A 14,973-nucleotide genomic window follows, 5' to 3' on the forward strand; every position below is an offset into this window, starting at 1 on the left:
CTCTGTAAAATGTATAAGCATGAGAAGTTATTATTACTACTATTACCTGAAAATTCCAAAAAGGCCCAGCATACTTCCAATATGCAGCTCACCTACTGGAAGAATCTGGTCCCAAATTCCATTTTACAAGTAGATAACACAGTCAAAAATGGAAATTGGGTTTCCTAGCTTTTCGCTTAGGAGCCTATTCACTAGCCAGACCAAGACCTCCAAAATCCAATGATTAGATTTTACAGGTGGGTATTTAAGCTTTACCTGGCAGATCTCCAAGTCAATTCCTGCTACCATGGCAGCCTCTCCAAGGTTTTCTGTGATTCTCAACAAGAAGAGGAATGTAACTGACAACAGCATTTCCAGGTCAGAAGCATCCCACTTAGCATTCCATCTCTATCCCCTTTCCCACCCCCAACCTACCCACCATCCTCAGTTCCTTCATTCTGTCCCAGTGATCTTGAAATTGTATGAAGGAGCTGAGAATGGTGGGTGGGACAGGGATGGTAAAAGGGATGGGGGTAAGAGTGATAACAGTGATGATCCTAACCACTTAAGTGAAGTGAAAACTACCTGCTCCTAATAAAAAAGGTTGGGGTCCTCTAACTTAGACCATCCTGCAAGATCTGAAAAGTTACTGTTCTTTATAGGTTCGTAAATCCTCAGAGTTCAACTTAACTAAATTCAGCAAGCACCCACCATGTTGATGGGTCTCGTTCTAGAAGCGAGGATACAAAGACAAATATTAAACTCAGATAATGTCTAAGGAACACAGATGGGATGGTGAGGTTATAAGTGATTTACCCAAGGTCTCACAGTATACTAGTGACAAAGCCAGAAATAGACTCTAGATCTCTTCATAAGAAGAGAGCGCCAGAATTCTTACAATCCTATTCCAAAAATGACTCAGGCAAGTGAAAAAAGGAAAATATAAAGATTAGCTATTTCCCAACATACTTATGACTTTAATCTTTCTATATTACAGAAAGTCTATAGATAATAAATATAGAATACAGGTGTTTACAGAGAGCACAAAACTAGCAATAAAGAGACTCTTGGGCCCCAGTGGTGGCTTTGTCTTTATATACCTACATAATAACCTTGGTGAAGTTACCTTCACCCTCTTAGCTTCTATTCTTCTCTGGAAAATTGGGCTGATACCAGTTTTGCTGACTTCACAGAACTCCCAGGAGGATGAAAAGAGATCATGTATTGTGAAAAACATAACACACTTGACAAACATTAAGATGATGCAATCATTCCTAAACTGCTTCTAGAGGAACTGAGGAATTTCTGGGAGGAAATAACTTGTCCCAAGAAAATTCATTCCCTCCTATTTTCCAAGGGATTTAAGTCACCAGAGCATCTTGAAACATGTGTCCCTATCAGATGCACAAGCCTCAAGGAAGTGTCAAGGTCACGGCTGCACTTCATACCCCATCTATCCCTTCCTTTTGACTCATTCAGGCATAAGCTACCTGCCTACAATGTGTCTTTATCATATGCCAAGTGGACATACCAAGACAGAGAAGATCTAAGACCATCAACAGCAGACAGAGGCATCCATGATCCCTACGAGAGATTTCGTCTCTTATTTCAGAACTAGCAAAAAAGGTGTCTTGTTTTTTAACAGTAAGTTAGAAGGTTTTGTGCTCATATTTCTTAAACAGCATGAGCCAAGGACTTCAAAAGCTTCCTTATTGCATGAAAAAAAATCTTTGTCAGAAGCACCACATTTAGCAACAGACCCATTTCTATTCTAAACATTGACATGCCGAGATAATCCACTTGGGAAAAAAATGAAAGTTGAATGGTTTGCAGATGAAATGAATGTGAAAACTAGAATAAGATGTCTGGTCACATTATGCCTTTTGTATTAATAAGAAGAAAAATGCTAGAGCCCTATATTAGCAGTTCAAATTATTTTTAAATTATATGACAAGTTTAACAGTGGAACTAGACATGCTATTTTGACAACAGTAAAAGCCAGCTATAACCCAAAAGCAACCCAGGAAACGAAGCATTTAACCAAAGCATATAATTTTTCCTCAGTCCCTATAAGTCTTAGAACAATTATTCTCACAGAAAGAGCATCAAATATTACAGCCCTACCTTTTTCAGAGGAATTAAACCAGGGTAATAATTCTTCCTTCTGACCAATACCTTCTTGTGAGACTATGTTATTCGTGTAGTGAAAATGTCAGAAACCTCTGGGAGGAAACGTAGCCCCATTTGTATTCTGCTCAGAAAATGTCATCACAGATCTGTTTACCTTAACTGTGGACCATGATTCAGCCAGTGACAACCGTCTTGCATACTGATCAATTTATTTGCAGCAAATTTTTTTAACATTAACCATTTAGGTTCTGAAAAGTAGCTACTCAGATTCTTTCTTCAACAAAATGCATTCCTTTAAGAAAATCAAAATTTTTAGAAAGCAGCCTGCTCAAGACAGTATTTCGAAAGAGCATATAAACAATTTTCTCCCTCCCCCAACCTCGACTCCAAATATAGGTTTCCCTTCAGATTATGGATGGGAAACATAGCATGCGGTTTCTTCAGGAGAATGACTCCCTTAACTGCGGTAGGCTTTCATTTCCATCAAGCAGAATTCATTGTAATAGAAATGGAAGTCTCTCACCAGACCATGGGGGCCATCTTGTCAAAAGCCAGAGGCCAAACTATCTACTCAGTATCTTTGGGCATCATATTTAAGACAGTAAAGACATCTGCACAAAACTATGACATTTGGGACAGGTAACAGCTATCTCCTAGGAGAGGGGATATCTGTTACACAAATGTCCACTCATATACTAATTGACTATAAGAACTTTGAAGCCCTGTCAAGACCAGGAGAATGTATTCTGGTCCTTCTACTAACTCACTGGAACCTTCCAGTTCTGATGTATATTTGATATTATAAATCATAATCCTTCCATCAAGGCTCATTTCATATGTCCCTTCTTTGTTGAAACTTTTCCATATTACCTGAGTAGTTAGTGTTCTCCTTCAAATGACCTTCTCTTATACTTACAATAACTGTGTAGTTGGTTTATCCCCTCTCCTCTCCCCCCCGCCCCCCCCCCAGCCAGTAGCATGTGCATGTAAGCTCCTTGAGGGCTGGGCTGTTTCATTTTTGTCTTTGTATTCCCAGAACTTATCACAAAGCCTGAAACATAGGCACTAAATAAATGTTTGTCTAATTAAATTGAGTAACTACTCTATTTCTCACTTTTACAAAAAGGAAGCAATTGTGTCATCATTATATATTCTGCCTCATGGAAATTTACCTAGCCTGTTCTATGTAGGTTGTCCAAAGACTAGCAAATTCCTAAGGTTTATGAACCACCAGACATCTAAGAAGTGCCCAGTGAGGCCATCAATCAATAAATAATGACAGAAAAAGGAGAAAAAGTAAAGCACCATTCGGTGGCACTAATACCTCAGGCAACCTACTGAGAAAATATCTATTTTTTAAAAAGGTATGACACAAATGGTCCATAGACCCATCTTATCAGGGAGATTGAATTTGTTTAATAATAATTTATTTAAAATAACTAATTAAAGTAAAATTATAAAAAATACAAATTAGTATATGATTGTCAAATAACTGGTATGGACAATAAGTGCCCCCAGACACACTAGGCTAAAAATTTTCTTTTTTTGCCAATTTCATCTTCCCTTCTCTAAGAATCTCAATGTCTTTGAGCAAGCCATCCACTACAGCTGGAACAAACACTGTCTTTCAGCATCTTTCAAGCATGATATTGTTAATTTTCCCCAGAAAGTATCCCCTGATTACCAGATTATAAGTAATCCCTTGCCTCCTTGAATCTCTCAGGTCATTGAGTCAGAACTCACCAATGCAAGTAATCAGTTTTTAACTTGTATTATAGTTGTTAGCATACTGTCACTACACCCCATAACTAGGCAACAAAATTTCTTGCAGGAAGTTATTGACATTTTTTTAATCTTTTCATTGCCAGTTCCTAGCAAAATGTTTAACATATAGCTTTGATAACATTTAATAAATGTTTATTGAATTGAATTAAGTTCAGAGTAGGGTCATATCACTTCTAAATGGGGAAATCAAGGAATATTTCAAGGAGATGAAACTTGAACTAAGCCTAGCTTTGCAGAATGGGATGGCTGAGAGGAAGGACATGCGTGATGCTGGCAAGGCATGGACAAAGAGAATTTCCAATAAGCTTTGGGGTAAAGCAATCACAACTATTTCCAGGTATGGGGATGTGTGCTTCTAATCTGACCTGAGACTAAGGGAGGCTGAGGCTAGTGGATCTCTTGAGTTCCGAGTTAAGTAAGGCTAGAGACAATTGGCTGTCCACACTCACCATGGCACCAATATGGTAAGCCACTAGAAGGGGAGAGGGGCAGGGCTGACTAAAATAGGGCAAACTATCCCAGGTTAGAAACATAATACATCAAAGCTTCCATTTCTATCAGCACTGGGACTGGACCTGTGAGTGGCTGAGGTGCTTCCAGCCTGGGCAAGATGTTGTTTTGCTGTTCAGTTGTTTTCAGTCATGACCAACTCTTCATGATCCCATTTGGGGTTTTCTTGACAAAGATACTAGAGTGGTTTGCCATTTCCTTCTCTAGCTCATTTGATGGGTAAGGAAACTAAGGCAAATGGGGTTAAATGACTTGCCCAGGACAACACAGCTAGTAAGTGTCTGAGGCCAGATTTGAACTCAAAAAGATGTCTTCTGATTCCAATCCCAGAACTCTATCCACCATACCACTTAGAGACCCAGTTTTCCCCTTAACTCCTCCAAAAGCATCATTATTATTTGAAGTAATGCTCAAAATTCTAGCTGTAGCAATGTGACAAGAAAAATAAATTAAGGAATAAACATAGGCAAAGAGGAAACAAAATTATAATTTTTGCATATAATATGAAGATTCACTTAGATACCTCTAGAAAGTGAACTTAGAAATTAACTGAAACAATTTCAACAAAGTTACAGGATATGAAATAAATCTAAATATATCACCAGTATTTCTGTATATTACCAACAAAACCTAGCAGGAAGGAAAAGAAAGAGAAATCCATTTAAAATAACTACAGAATGCATAAAATAGTTGATTCTTCTTTTTAAGACACAAATATGAACTCTATAATTACAACCACAAAACACTCTTTACACAAGTAAATATGGATCTAAATAACTGGAGAAATGTAAATTACCCAGAGAGAGGACAAGTCCATATTATTAAAAGACCACACCACCCTCATTAATTTGCTTAATTGATGCCACATCAAATGACCAAAGGATTTCTTTACAAAGCTAGAAAAAATAAAAGCAAAATTCATTTGGAGGAACAAAAGGTTAAATGTCAAGAGAAATAATGAAAATAGTGAGAAGGAAGGGGACTAGCAAGATGAGATCTTAAATTATACTACAGACCAGTATTCATCAAAATGACTTGGTACTGGTTAAGAAATAGAGATGCTGAAAAGATTACATAGTAATAGGAACAATAACAACCACCACCACCCACCATGATGAGGATGATGATGATAGCATTTATATAGCACTTTAAGGTTTGCAAAGCACTTTACAAGTATTATCTCATTTGATCCTTGCAATAACCCTGGGGCTGGGGTAGGTGTTATATTTGCAGATGAGAAAATTGATGCAAATAGAAGTTAAGTGGCTTGTTCAGGGTCATACAACTAAATGTCTAAGGCTGGATTTGAACTCAGGTCTTCCTGACTCCTGATCCAATGCTCTATTCACAGTTCCACCTAGCTGCTAAAAGATAAACATAAAATTTCCTAGCAATTATTTTTTGTTTTTCAATTTACTTTTTGTTGTAAACTTAAAGAACATCAACAAACACGTTTCAATATACAAAAAAGAAAGAAGCTTGTATAAGAAACTGAACTACTGTTATGTAGAGTGTTTTAAAATAAATTATATATAAGACTATTATATGAGGGTACATTCATGTTTTCTTTTGCTTTGGTTTTTTGCGAGGCAATGAGGGTTAAGTGACTTGCCCAGGGTCACACAGCTAGTAAGTATCAAGTGTCTGAGGCCAGATTTGAACTCAGATCTTCCTGAATCCAGGGCCAGTGCTTTATCCATGGTGCCACCTAGCTGCCCCAAGACTATTATATGAATAATTATGTTACATACATACACATACATACATATATGCCTATACATATGTATAAAATTTTTAAGGTAGTAACAAAACTGCTGCATTTGGTTGTATCCCCCTTCTACATTTTTTGTTCTCTTTCATGCATTTTAAACATATTTTATTAATTGTCTTTTGGGTGGGTAGCATATTATCACTACCCATTAACATATCAACCCCTACTCCTCTCCCCAAGTAGAAATCTTCTCCATAACAAATAAGTATAATTCATCAATGCATTGGTTTGTTTTTCTGCACTACTTAAAAACTATGGTCATCTAAAGGGAGAATCAGATGCTTCAGGTAGTAATGGGTTTCCTATCACTTAAAGTCTTTCAACAGAGACTAAGTGACTATAGGTCCCTGGATTTAAAATCAGAGGGGCCTCTAGTTGAATCCCCTAATTTTCCTTCTTATTAAGGTGGTAGATAGGATTCCTGGTTAATCAGGAGTTGAGCAAAATGAGCTTCTGGGTTCTTTCCAAATCTGAGGTTCTACGACTCTGTGAAATGGGCACCAGTTTACACAGTATTCTTTAGATATAGGTGAATATAAAATGTCTTCCTTTCCTCCCCATTATATATACACCCTTCTAGGAAAAAACATTCTTCTCCCTTACCCAGAATGGAATCAGGAACAGCTATTGGAATACCTTTATGATTCTATTCTGACACTATAACAAATTTATTCTAACTATTATAATAACAGAAAGAAACAATTTATATAGTGCTTTTGAAAATATAAACACTCTCACATGTATAATTTCATTTAACTCTCCCAACAATCATGGAGGAAGACAAATCTGGCTTTGTGACAAATGGGTTACAATTTACAGATGAACAAATATGTTGACAGTAAGAGTGGTGGCATAATAAAAAGAAACTGGACTTGGAATCAGAAGTCTTGGGTTCAAGTTCTGACCTCCTCACTTATTGATTGAGTAACTTCAATTAAATCATTCAATTTCTTAGGGCCTCAGTATCTGCATTTGTAAAAATAGAGAGTTGGATTGGATGAGACAACCCAAGGCACATATGCTCTGGTGTGATAAGAATTGAGATGCTTAAGTTTAAGTATAATTACCTTTGATTTTAAAAAAGAAAAATATTGGTCTAGATAAAAAATAATCTTAATTTATAAAACCATCCTGTCTTTCCCCCATCCCTCCTCCTTTTCTTTTTATTCCTCCCCCCAACACTGTCTGACATCAAATTCCTTGCACAATTTGAATTTTGCTTGTAGAATACACATTTATAGAGTTAATTTATAGAGAATGCATACTAAGAAAGCATATAAAGCTTGTCAAAGAATCAGTATGTATGATTGTAATAGTGTGATATAAAAAGAAATCTAATTAAGAGAATTACACGCTGAGTACATCTTAAGTAATCCAAAAGGGTTCTAAAATATTAAATAGTGTGATTCTCCCCTCTCCCCAAAATGAAATTCAGTTCTTATATATACATATATATATATGCATTTTTTGAATCATAGTTGTTGTCTCTACCCTCAGAAAATCAACAAATGCCTTCAGTACCATGGGATTCACTTTATTTGTTTTGTTTTTGTTTTTGTGGGGCAATGAGGGTTAAGTGGCTTGCCCAGGGTCACACAGCTAGTAAGTGTCAAGTGTCTGATGCCGGATTTGAACTCAGGTCCTCCTGAATCCAGGGTCGGTGCTTTATCTACTGCACCACCTAGCTGCCCCAGGCGACCCTGGATTCAGGAGGACCTGAGTTCAAATCCGGCCTCAGACACTTGACACTTACTAGCTGTGTGACCCTGGGCAAGCCACTTAACCCCCGTTGCCCTGGAAGAAGAAGAAGAAGAAGAAGAAGAAGAAGAAGAAGAAGAAGAAGAAGAAGAAGAAGAAGAAGAAGAAGAAGAAGAAGAAGAAGAAGAAGAAGAAGAAGAAGAAGAAGAAGAAGAAGAAGGAGAAGAAGAAGGAGAAGAAGAAGGAGAAGAAGAAGGAGAAGAAGAAGGAGAAGAAGGAGAAGAAGAAGGAGAAGAAGGAGAAGAAGGAGAAGAAGGAGAAGAAGGAGAAGAAGGAGAAGAAGGAGAAGGAGAAGAAGGAGAAGAAGGAGAAGAAGAAGAAGAAGACAACGACGACGACGACGATGACAATATTATCCCATAAATCACTTGCCTTTTCTGGGGCTTCTGTTTGTTCACACAAAAAATGAGAGGGGTTGGGGATTATATGTGAACCCCCATCATCTCAGGCCTATTCATACAGGATTTCATTAGTAACCCCTGTGGAGGACTGCTGCATTCCCCTAGTCCTTTGAGGAGATCCAGTAATGGCCTTTAAGGTCCCTTCTTAGGGTCAAATGAGATAATACATGAAAAGCTCTTTGCAAAATGGTAAAGCGCTATGGGATTAATTTTTAGCTGTTGTTGTTGCTGCTGCAGCTCTCAAAGTTTGTGATTCTCTAAGTGCTTTCTACAGGGTCAGATTCTGAGTTCAACATTCTTCACCCTCCCAGCTCTGACCTTGACCTCTAGATTTCAAAAACATGCCTCACCTTCATAATCCACCCCCCTTCCCCTTAATGTATTGTCTTTCCCTATTAGACTGTAAGCTCCTCAAGGGTAAGGACTGGATTTCTTTTTGCTTATATTTGTATCCCCAGTACTTAACACAGTGCCTTGCAGATATTAAATGCTCTAACAGTTAAAATAAAGGTAGACTAAGTCACAAAGTTCCAAGCATAATAGATTTATTAGTTAATATTTACCAATAAATAGAATTTCAGCTTCCCCAGCAAAGCTAAGACCCCAAATGTGAGGAACAGTTCTCTTTTTTTAGTTTTGAAAAATACAGAAAATAGAAAGATTAGCATCAAAGAGGGAAGAAAATATGAATGGACAGAAATTGGGAGTGAGGGGTAGCAACAACCCCTTCCTTCCTTCCTGTGACTAAGAGAGATTCATTGAGTCCAGCTGCATCTGCAGGGACAGAGATAACAAAGAAGACTTCTTTGTGTAATAAATTGGTCATCCCTGAAGAATAGCTTGGTGATGTAAAGATACTAGACCATACTCCCTGGTGTCCACCTGCATCTTTCAAGGTTAACAGATTCCCTTGAAACAAGATTAGATCAGCGATTAACAAGAGAGCTGGATTTCTAGCTGAATTTCTGAACATGGTTCAGAGATAATCATGACTTAGGCTGTTATAGGACAAAATCAATTAACTACAAAAAAGATCAATGAAAAAGATACAGAATCAATCTAATTGTTTTAATGCTTAATAGATGCTGAATATATACCTAGATCCAGGAATCATCTGTACAGAGCTGATAGTTGGATCTATGGAATCTGATGAGATCACTGAGTACTAATAGTAGAGAGTTATGACTCTGGATATGTCACAACCCCAATTGCCTTAAACATCCAAGGCCATCTCCAGTTGTCTTGATCTATATTGTGCCACTGGACCCAGATGGCTCTGGAGGAGAGATTGAGGTTGGTGACCTTGCACAGTGCTCCCTCACTTAAATCCAATTCAGTGCAAGTCACGACATCACTCCTATGTCATGGTCTTCTTCAAGAATGAAGGACAGGGGGCAGCTAGGTTGCGCAGTGGATAGAGCACCGGCCCTGGAGTCAGGGGGACCTGAGTTCAAGTCCGGCCTCAGACACTTAACACTTACTAGCTGTGTGATCCTGGGCAAATCACTTAACCCCAATTGCCTCACCAAAAAAAAAAACAAAACAAAAACAAAAACAGTGAATCTACCAAAAAGTAAACTTTTACAATAAAAATTACCTTTTCCCAATTTCCACTTCTCCATGAATGTGTCTTGCCCATCACAAGTGGTTTTTCTTCTTTGTGATGATTAGCAACTATTTTATTTTTTAAACTGGTCTTCTCACTGTTCTTCCAACTTCAAGAAGTTTGTATCTCACTATGAAGTTATCAATTAAAATTGCTCATCACCAAGTCTGTCTGATAGTTTATGCCTATTTTCTCAGAATTAATTAGGCTGTTTCATAACAATAGTTTGTAAGTTCTTGGCTTTGTTTTCCATTTTTGACTTTTCACTTTGGTTCTCCATATCTTGTTTCACTGTGACCTTGCCACACCAACAGCCCCTTCCATACAATTAAAAACAACTAGGTAAGAATGGAGAAAACAGTTCAATCAATAGCTTCATGGAACAAGATAGCCTTCACAAAGAAGTTGGTATCTTACCTAAGGAATCTAAAAGGTAGATATGAAGGAGAAATAAATGGCCTCACCATTTATTGTACCTAAATAATAAACCCCAAAATACCTACAGAAAGTCTTTTTCAATTCCTGTTTTATGAAACCATATCTCTCATAAATTCCTCTTTCTCCAGGACCTTATTCACAGAAGGTGACACAGCATGCCCACAAAAGTTTATGTTGGCTCCATAACTTTAAAAATTAAATAACTTAAGAATACATTTGTTGCTACCTACAAAGGCTAAGTCTAAAGGGGATGTACTAATGCAAATCAATCCTCAGTTAGGTAATTCTAATGCTCTGCACTTTTTAGAGCAGAAGTCTGGGTCCTGTATTTATAATCACTGTGGTTAAGGATAAGAAAATAAAATATGAACAACCTTGATCCCCAAAGAAAAGATATCAGAAGACACCTCTTTTTCAAAGATGGGAGGTGTTGGGGGTCCACAGGTATGGAGCATTGTATAGATTATCACATTTTTTCAATACGTTGACCAGTTTTGCTGACTTCCACCCCCCCTTCCTCTTTTTTAAAAAATCTTTGTTATAAGGCATAGTTTTCTGGGAGGAGGAACTGGGAGACTTAGGGAGAAATCAAAGTGATAGGGAAAGAAGAGACAGTTATAAAAATCTATTATAAAAAAAACTCTACTGAAAAAGAAAATTAAAATGTACCACAAGTTAGTTCAACCTCAAAAAGTGCAATGCTCTTTTTCTCTTGTATATTGAAACCCCTAACTTCAGGCAGGGGAATAAATCACACTGCGTGGGTGCCCTATTAAATCATTACAGCAATTGGCAATGCAGTCCAAATACTGCAGTCATTACATTCGCTTGGTCTCTTGCCCAACCCACCCCCTCTCCTTCCACAGATGATTCAGCCACCAGCTCTACAGCAGTTTGAGCAGAATGTCAATTGACCCCTATCGTTATTGTCAGGGCAGCAGGTCAAGACACTCTCCTGAATGACATACTTCCACACCCCAATACCCACAACAAACATAAGTACAGACCCTACCTAGAACAGTAACACATAGCTGACAAAAGAACTATCTGTGGAGCTTTGACTCCACAGAACTGATAGTTCTTGTGAATCCTGAAAAACAGGAATGAATTTCTTCACTGAGTTTAATTCCGGCCTCAACAGTCCTGGTGCTATTAAGACCTTACAGGTGTAAGAGATCACAGGATAAGAACTCTACAACTGGTAGGGACTTCAGAGGCCATCCAGTCCAACCTCCTTATTTCATGGATAAGGAAAATGAGAACCAGTAAAGTTGATTGATCTGCACAGTATAAAGAGGCAGAATTTGAACCCAAATCCTCAGACCACAAAGTCTTTCTCTTGTACTATGCTGTATACTCCATCATTTTGAGGACAAAAAATGATCTGAAAAGATCGAGCAAGTGGCTTACTAAGTGTGATATAGATAGCCCAGAGCTCAGCAAGGGCCAGGCACATAGTAGGCACTTAATAAAAGCTTGCTGACATGATGCTTATGTAGCAGAGACAGTACCAGAACCCATATCTCCTGACTTACAAACCAGATACCCTTCCACCACAGTGAAGGATGAAAGGCCAACTTTCTGAGAAGACTAAGGAGTGCCTGCCAAGGGAATACAATTTAAAGGGTACTCAAAGAAACACATGTCCTAAGTGATCTCAGAGAAAATTTCTAAAATTAAAATCATTCATCCTTTTGAGTTATGTAATTGTCTAAAAAATGCCCTTGGAAAAATGGCGTAAGTTGTGGCTAATACAAACCCACTGACATCTAATTAACACTGTTAGAAGGGATTCTTTCAAGAGATTATCTTGGTATGAAGAGTGGTGTGGTGGAAAGAATGCTGACTTTGCAGTTAAAGGACGAATTCAAATTTTGCTTCTGCTACTTACTGTCTGTGTAACCTTCGACAAGTCACTTAACTTTGTGGGCCTTCTTCAGTTTCTTTGTTTGTAAAGTGAGGATAGGGGATAAATTGGATAGATTATAAAAGTCCCTCCCTATCCTAAAACTAAGATCCTCTCATCCTAATAGAGTGGTGAACTATACAGAAGTTAGAAAGTCCCACTTCTGACAAACACTGGTTGTGACTCTGAGTAAGTTACTCAATTTATCAGTGCCTCAAAAACATTTTCAGGGTAAATAGTGCAAAAGTGGTGCTGATCTGCATTAGTAAAGAGCTTCTCCATCTGGAGTTCCTTGGAGGTCTACACCAAACAAAACTCCCCCCCCAAAAAAAACAACAACCCCAAATCCTACTTATGAACTAGTCCTAAGGGTCCAGGAGATGGTATTGATATAAGAGGTAGCTAGGTAATGCAGTGAATAGTGTAAAGAGTCTGAAGTCAGAAAGACTCATCTTTCTGAGTTCAAATCTGGCCTCAGATACTTACTAGTTGCGTGACCTTGGGCAAGTCACTTAGTTGTGACCCAAAATTGGGTCGTGAAGAATTGGACATGACCAGAAATAATCCAACATCAAGAAATAAGTGAGTAAGTAGTATTGTTCATTTCAGAGTAGGTAAAGGGCTGTAAGACGTAATCTTAAAGAGTCTGAAGGTGGCCTTCGGGGAGAAGTCAGGTAGAGGTCTTGCCTTCTCAGCAAGAAAACCCTACAAGCAAAGGGATACAGGGGAGAGAAACTAAATGTGCAGACAGAAAAGCAAAAAAGGAGGGGGAAGAAATCAAGATGGTGCAGTGGATAGAGTGCCATACCTGGAGTCAGAAAGACTCATCTTCCTGAGTTGAAATTTGGCCTTGTAAATTTAATAGCTACGTGACTCTGAAGAAGTCACTTAACCCTGTTGGCTTTGGTAGGAAATGGGAAACAACTCCATTATCTTTGCCAAGAAAACCCAAAATGAGGTCACAAAGAGGAAGACATGATTGAAAAATGACTAAACTGAAAAATGGTATCAAATCAGACTTTGCCTATTTTGTAGTTTTGTCCAGTTTGCTCAATGGTGTGTCTGAGGCCAATAGGCCTAAAATGAGTCCAGAAATGTATTCACCCTAGAGTCACAGGTTCTTTTCAAAAAGCAATAAAGTTGAGGGCAGCTAGATGGTGCAGTGGATAAAGCACTGACCCTGGATTCAGGAGGACCTGAGTTCACATCTGGCCTCAGACACTTGACACTTAACTAGCTGTGTGACCCTGGGCAAGTCACTTAACCCTCATTGTCCCTCAAGAAAAAAAAGTTGAAAAAGCAATAAAGTTGATATTGATAAATAATTTGTGGCATTCAACAATCAACAATCATTTACTAAACACCTAGTGTGCCAGGCCTTGTGCTGGGTGCCAGGACTACAAATACAGGGTATCCTAGAAGTCATAATGTAGTTTTAAGCTATAAACTATTAAGACTTAAAACGGAATTAAGACTTTTGGAATACCCTATACAAAGAGTGAAATAATTACTACTCTTTAGTTATTATTAAAAACAATATCTCAGGTCAGTGCTTATAAAGAGAATAAGTAACTGCATTTCCAGTTTAAGCTGTTGAAAGTACTCACCTGGGAATATCAGAGGTTTTAAATGGGAGGGGGTGAAGAAAAGAACTCTCTTGCTTCTGGTTTAAAGACTGGATTTAAATCCAGGTTTGGGCTACTTTGTTTGCTTTTTCTTTTTGTTGATTTGGCTTTCTACAAGGCTCAAGAATTATAGCCAGTCTAGTCAGGAAACTGATTCCTTTTAAGGAGATTTCTACCTAAACTTCTGCCAGGCTAAGACAATTTCTTAATCACTAACCAAAGTCATTGAGATGCTTCTACCATTATTCACTGTGGTAGGAAAAAAACTTAGCCACAGAATCCATCCCTTGATTTCTCACCTCTCTGTCCTCATGCCATATACTCCCAAAAACCCATGCTCAACCCTCCTATCCCCAATCTCAAGCTAATGAAATCCTACCTAATTTTCAAGACCTAGCTCAAAAGCCCCCTCTTCCAAGAAGTTCTCCCTGGCCTTCCCCAGTCTAAATTGACTCCACAACCCCATGCCCTGACTGACTCATACTCTGCATTCTCATTGCACATTGTGGTACTTAGAATCTTCAAGTTTTTTATTAGTTACCTATGCACGTGCCATATTGCCCCTTTCTACTTTCATTATTTCTGTCATGGACAAGTCTATTCATCTAGTCTTCCATATTCAAAATGCTAATGCCCTCTTTGACTCTTCCTTTGCCCTCATCTCTCTTGTCCAATTAGTTATCAAAGCCAAGGTTCTATTTTCATAATTCCTCTCACATTCTCCCCTTTCTTCTCCTACTCCTACTGCCACTACTCTCATATAGGTTGCCATTACCAGTTTCCTGGAATACTGAAACAGCTTCCTAATGGGTGCCCCAGTCATCAAACTCTCCCCATGCCAATCCATCATGGATACCACCACTTGACTAGTATTTTTGTGTCTATGTCTGGTCATATCACATCTTTGCCTTAGGAGTCAAGTTCAGATTCAACTGCTCAACATTCAAAGATCTGTACATTCAAGGATTTGCTGCACCCCAAGGATGTGGACACTAGCATACCTAGACTCTAGTTTTGTTGGTTTCTTCCTACATACTTTATTTGACCCATGAGGAAATTACTAA

At 38.2% G+C, this 14,973-nt stretch overlaps 1 protein-coding gene across 5 annotated transcripts in view; it reads right to left on the reverse strand.

Annotated features, from left to right (window-relative positions):
• Window positions 1-14,973, reverse strand: part of ARNT2 (aryl hydrocarbon receptor nuclear translocator 2) — a 274,848-nt gene that overhangs the window by 216,506 nt on the left and 43,369 nt on the right. Inside the window, exon 1 of one of the 5 annotated variants that reach the window (XM_043983351.1) lies at window positions 2,104-2,264. The exons of the other annotated variants lie outside the window; for them this stretch is intronic. The gene's annotated coding sequence lies outside the window, so the exon portion shown is untranslated. Of the gene's footprint in view, window positions 1-2,103; window positions 2,265-14,973 lie in introns of those variants that run through there. 5 annotated transcript variants of the gene reach the window in all.

The sequence above is a fragment of the Dromiciops gliroides genome, chromosome 2, assembly GCF_019393635.1.
Source record: "Dromiciops gliroides isolate mDroGli1 chromosome 2, mDroGli1.pri, whole genome shotgun sequence".
NCBI lineage: Eukaryota > Metazoa > Chordata > Mammalia > Microbiotheria > Microbiotheriidae > Dromiciops > Dromiciops gliroides.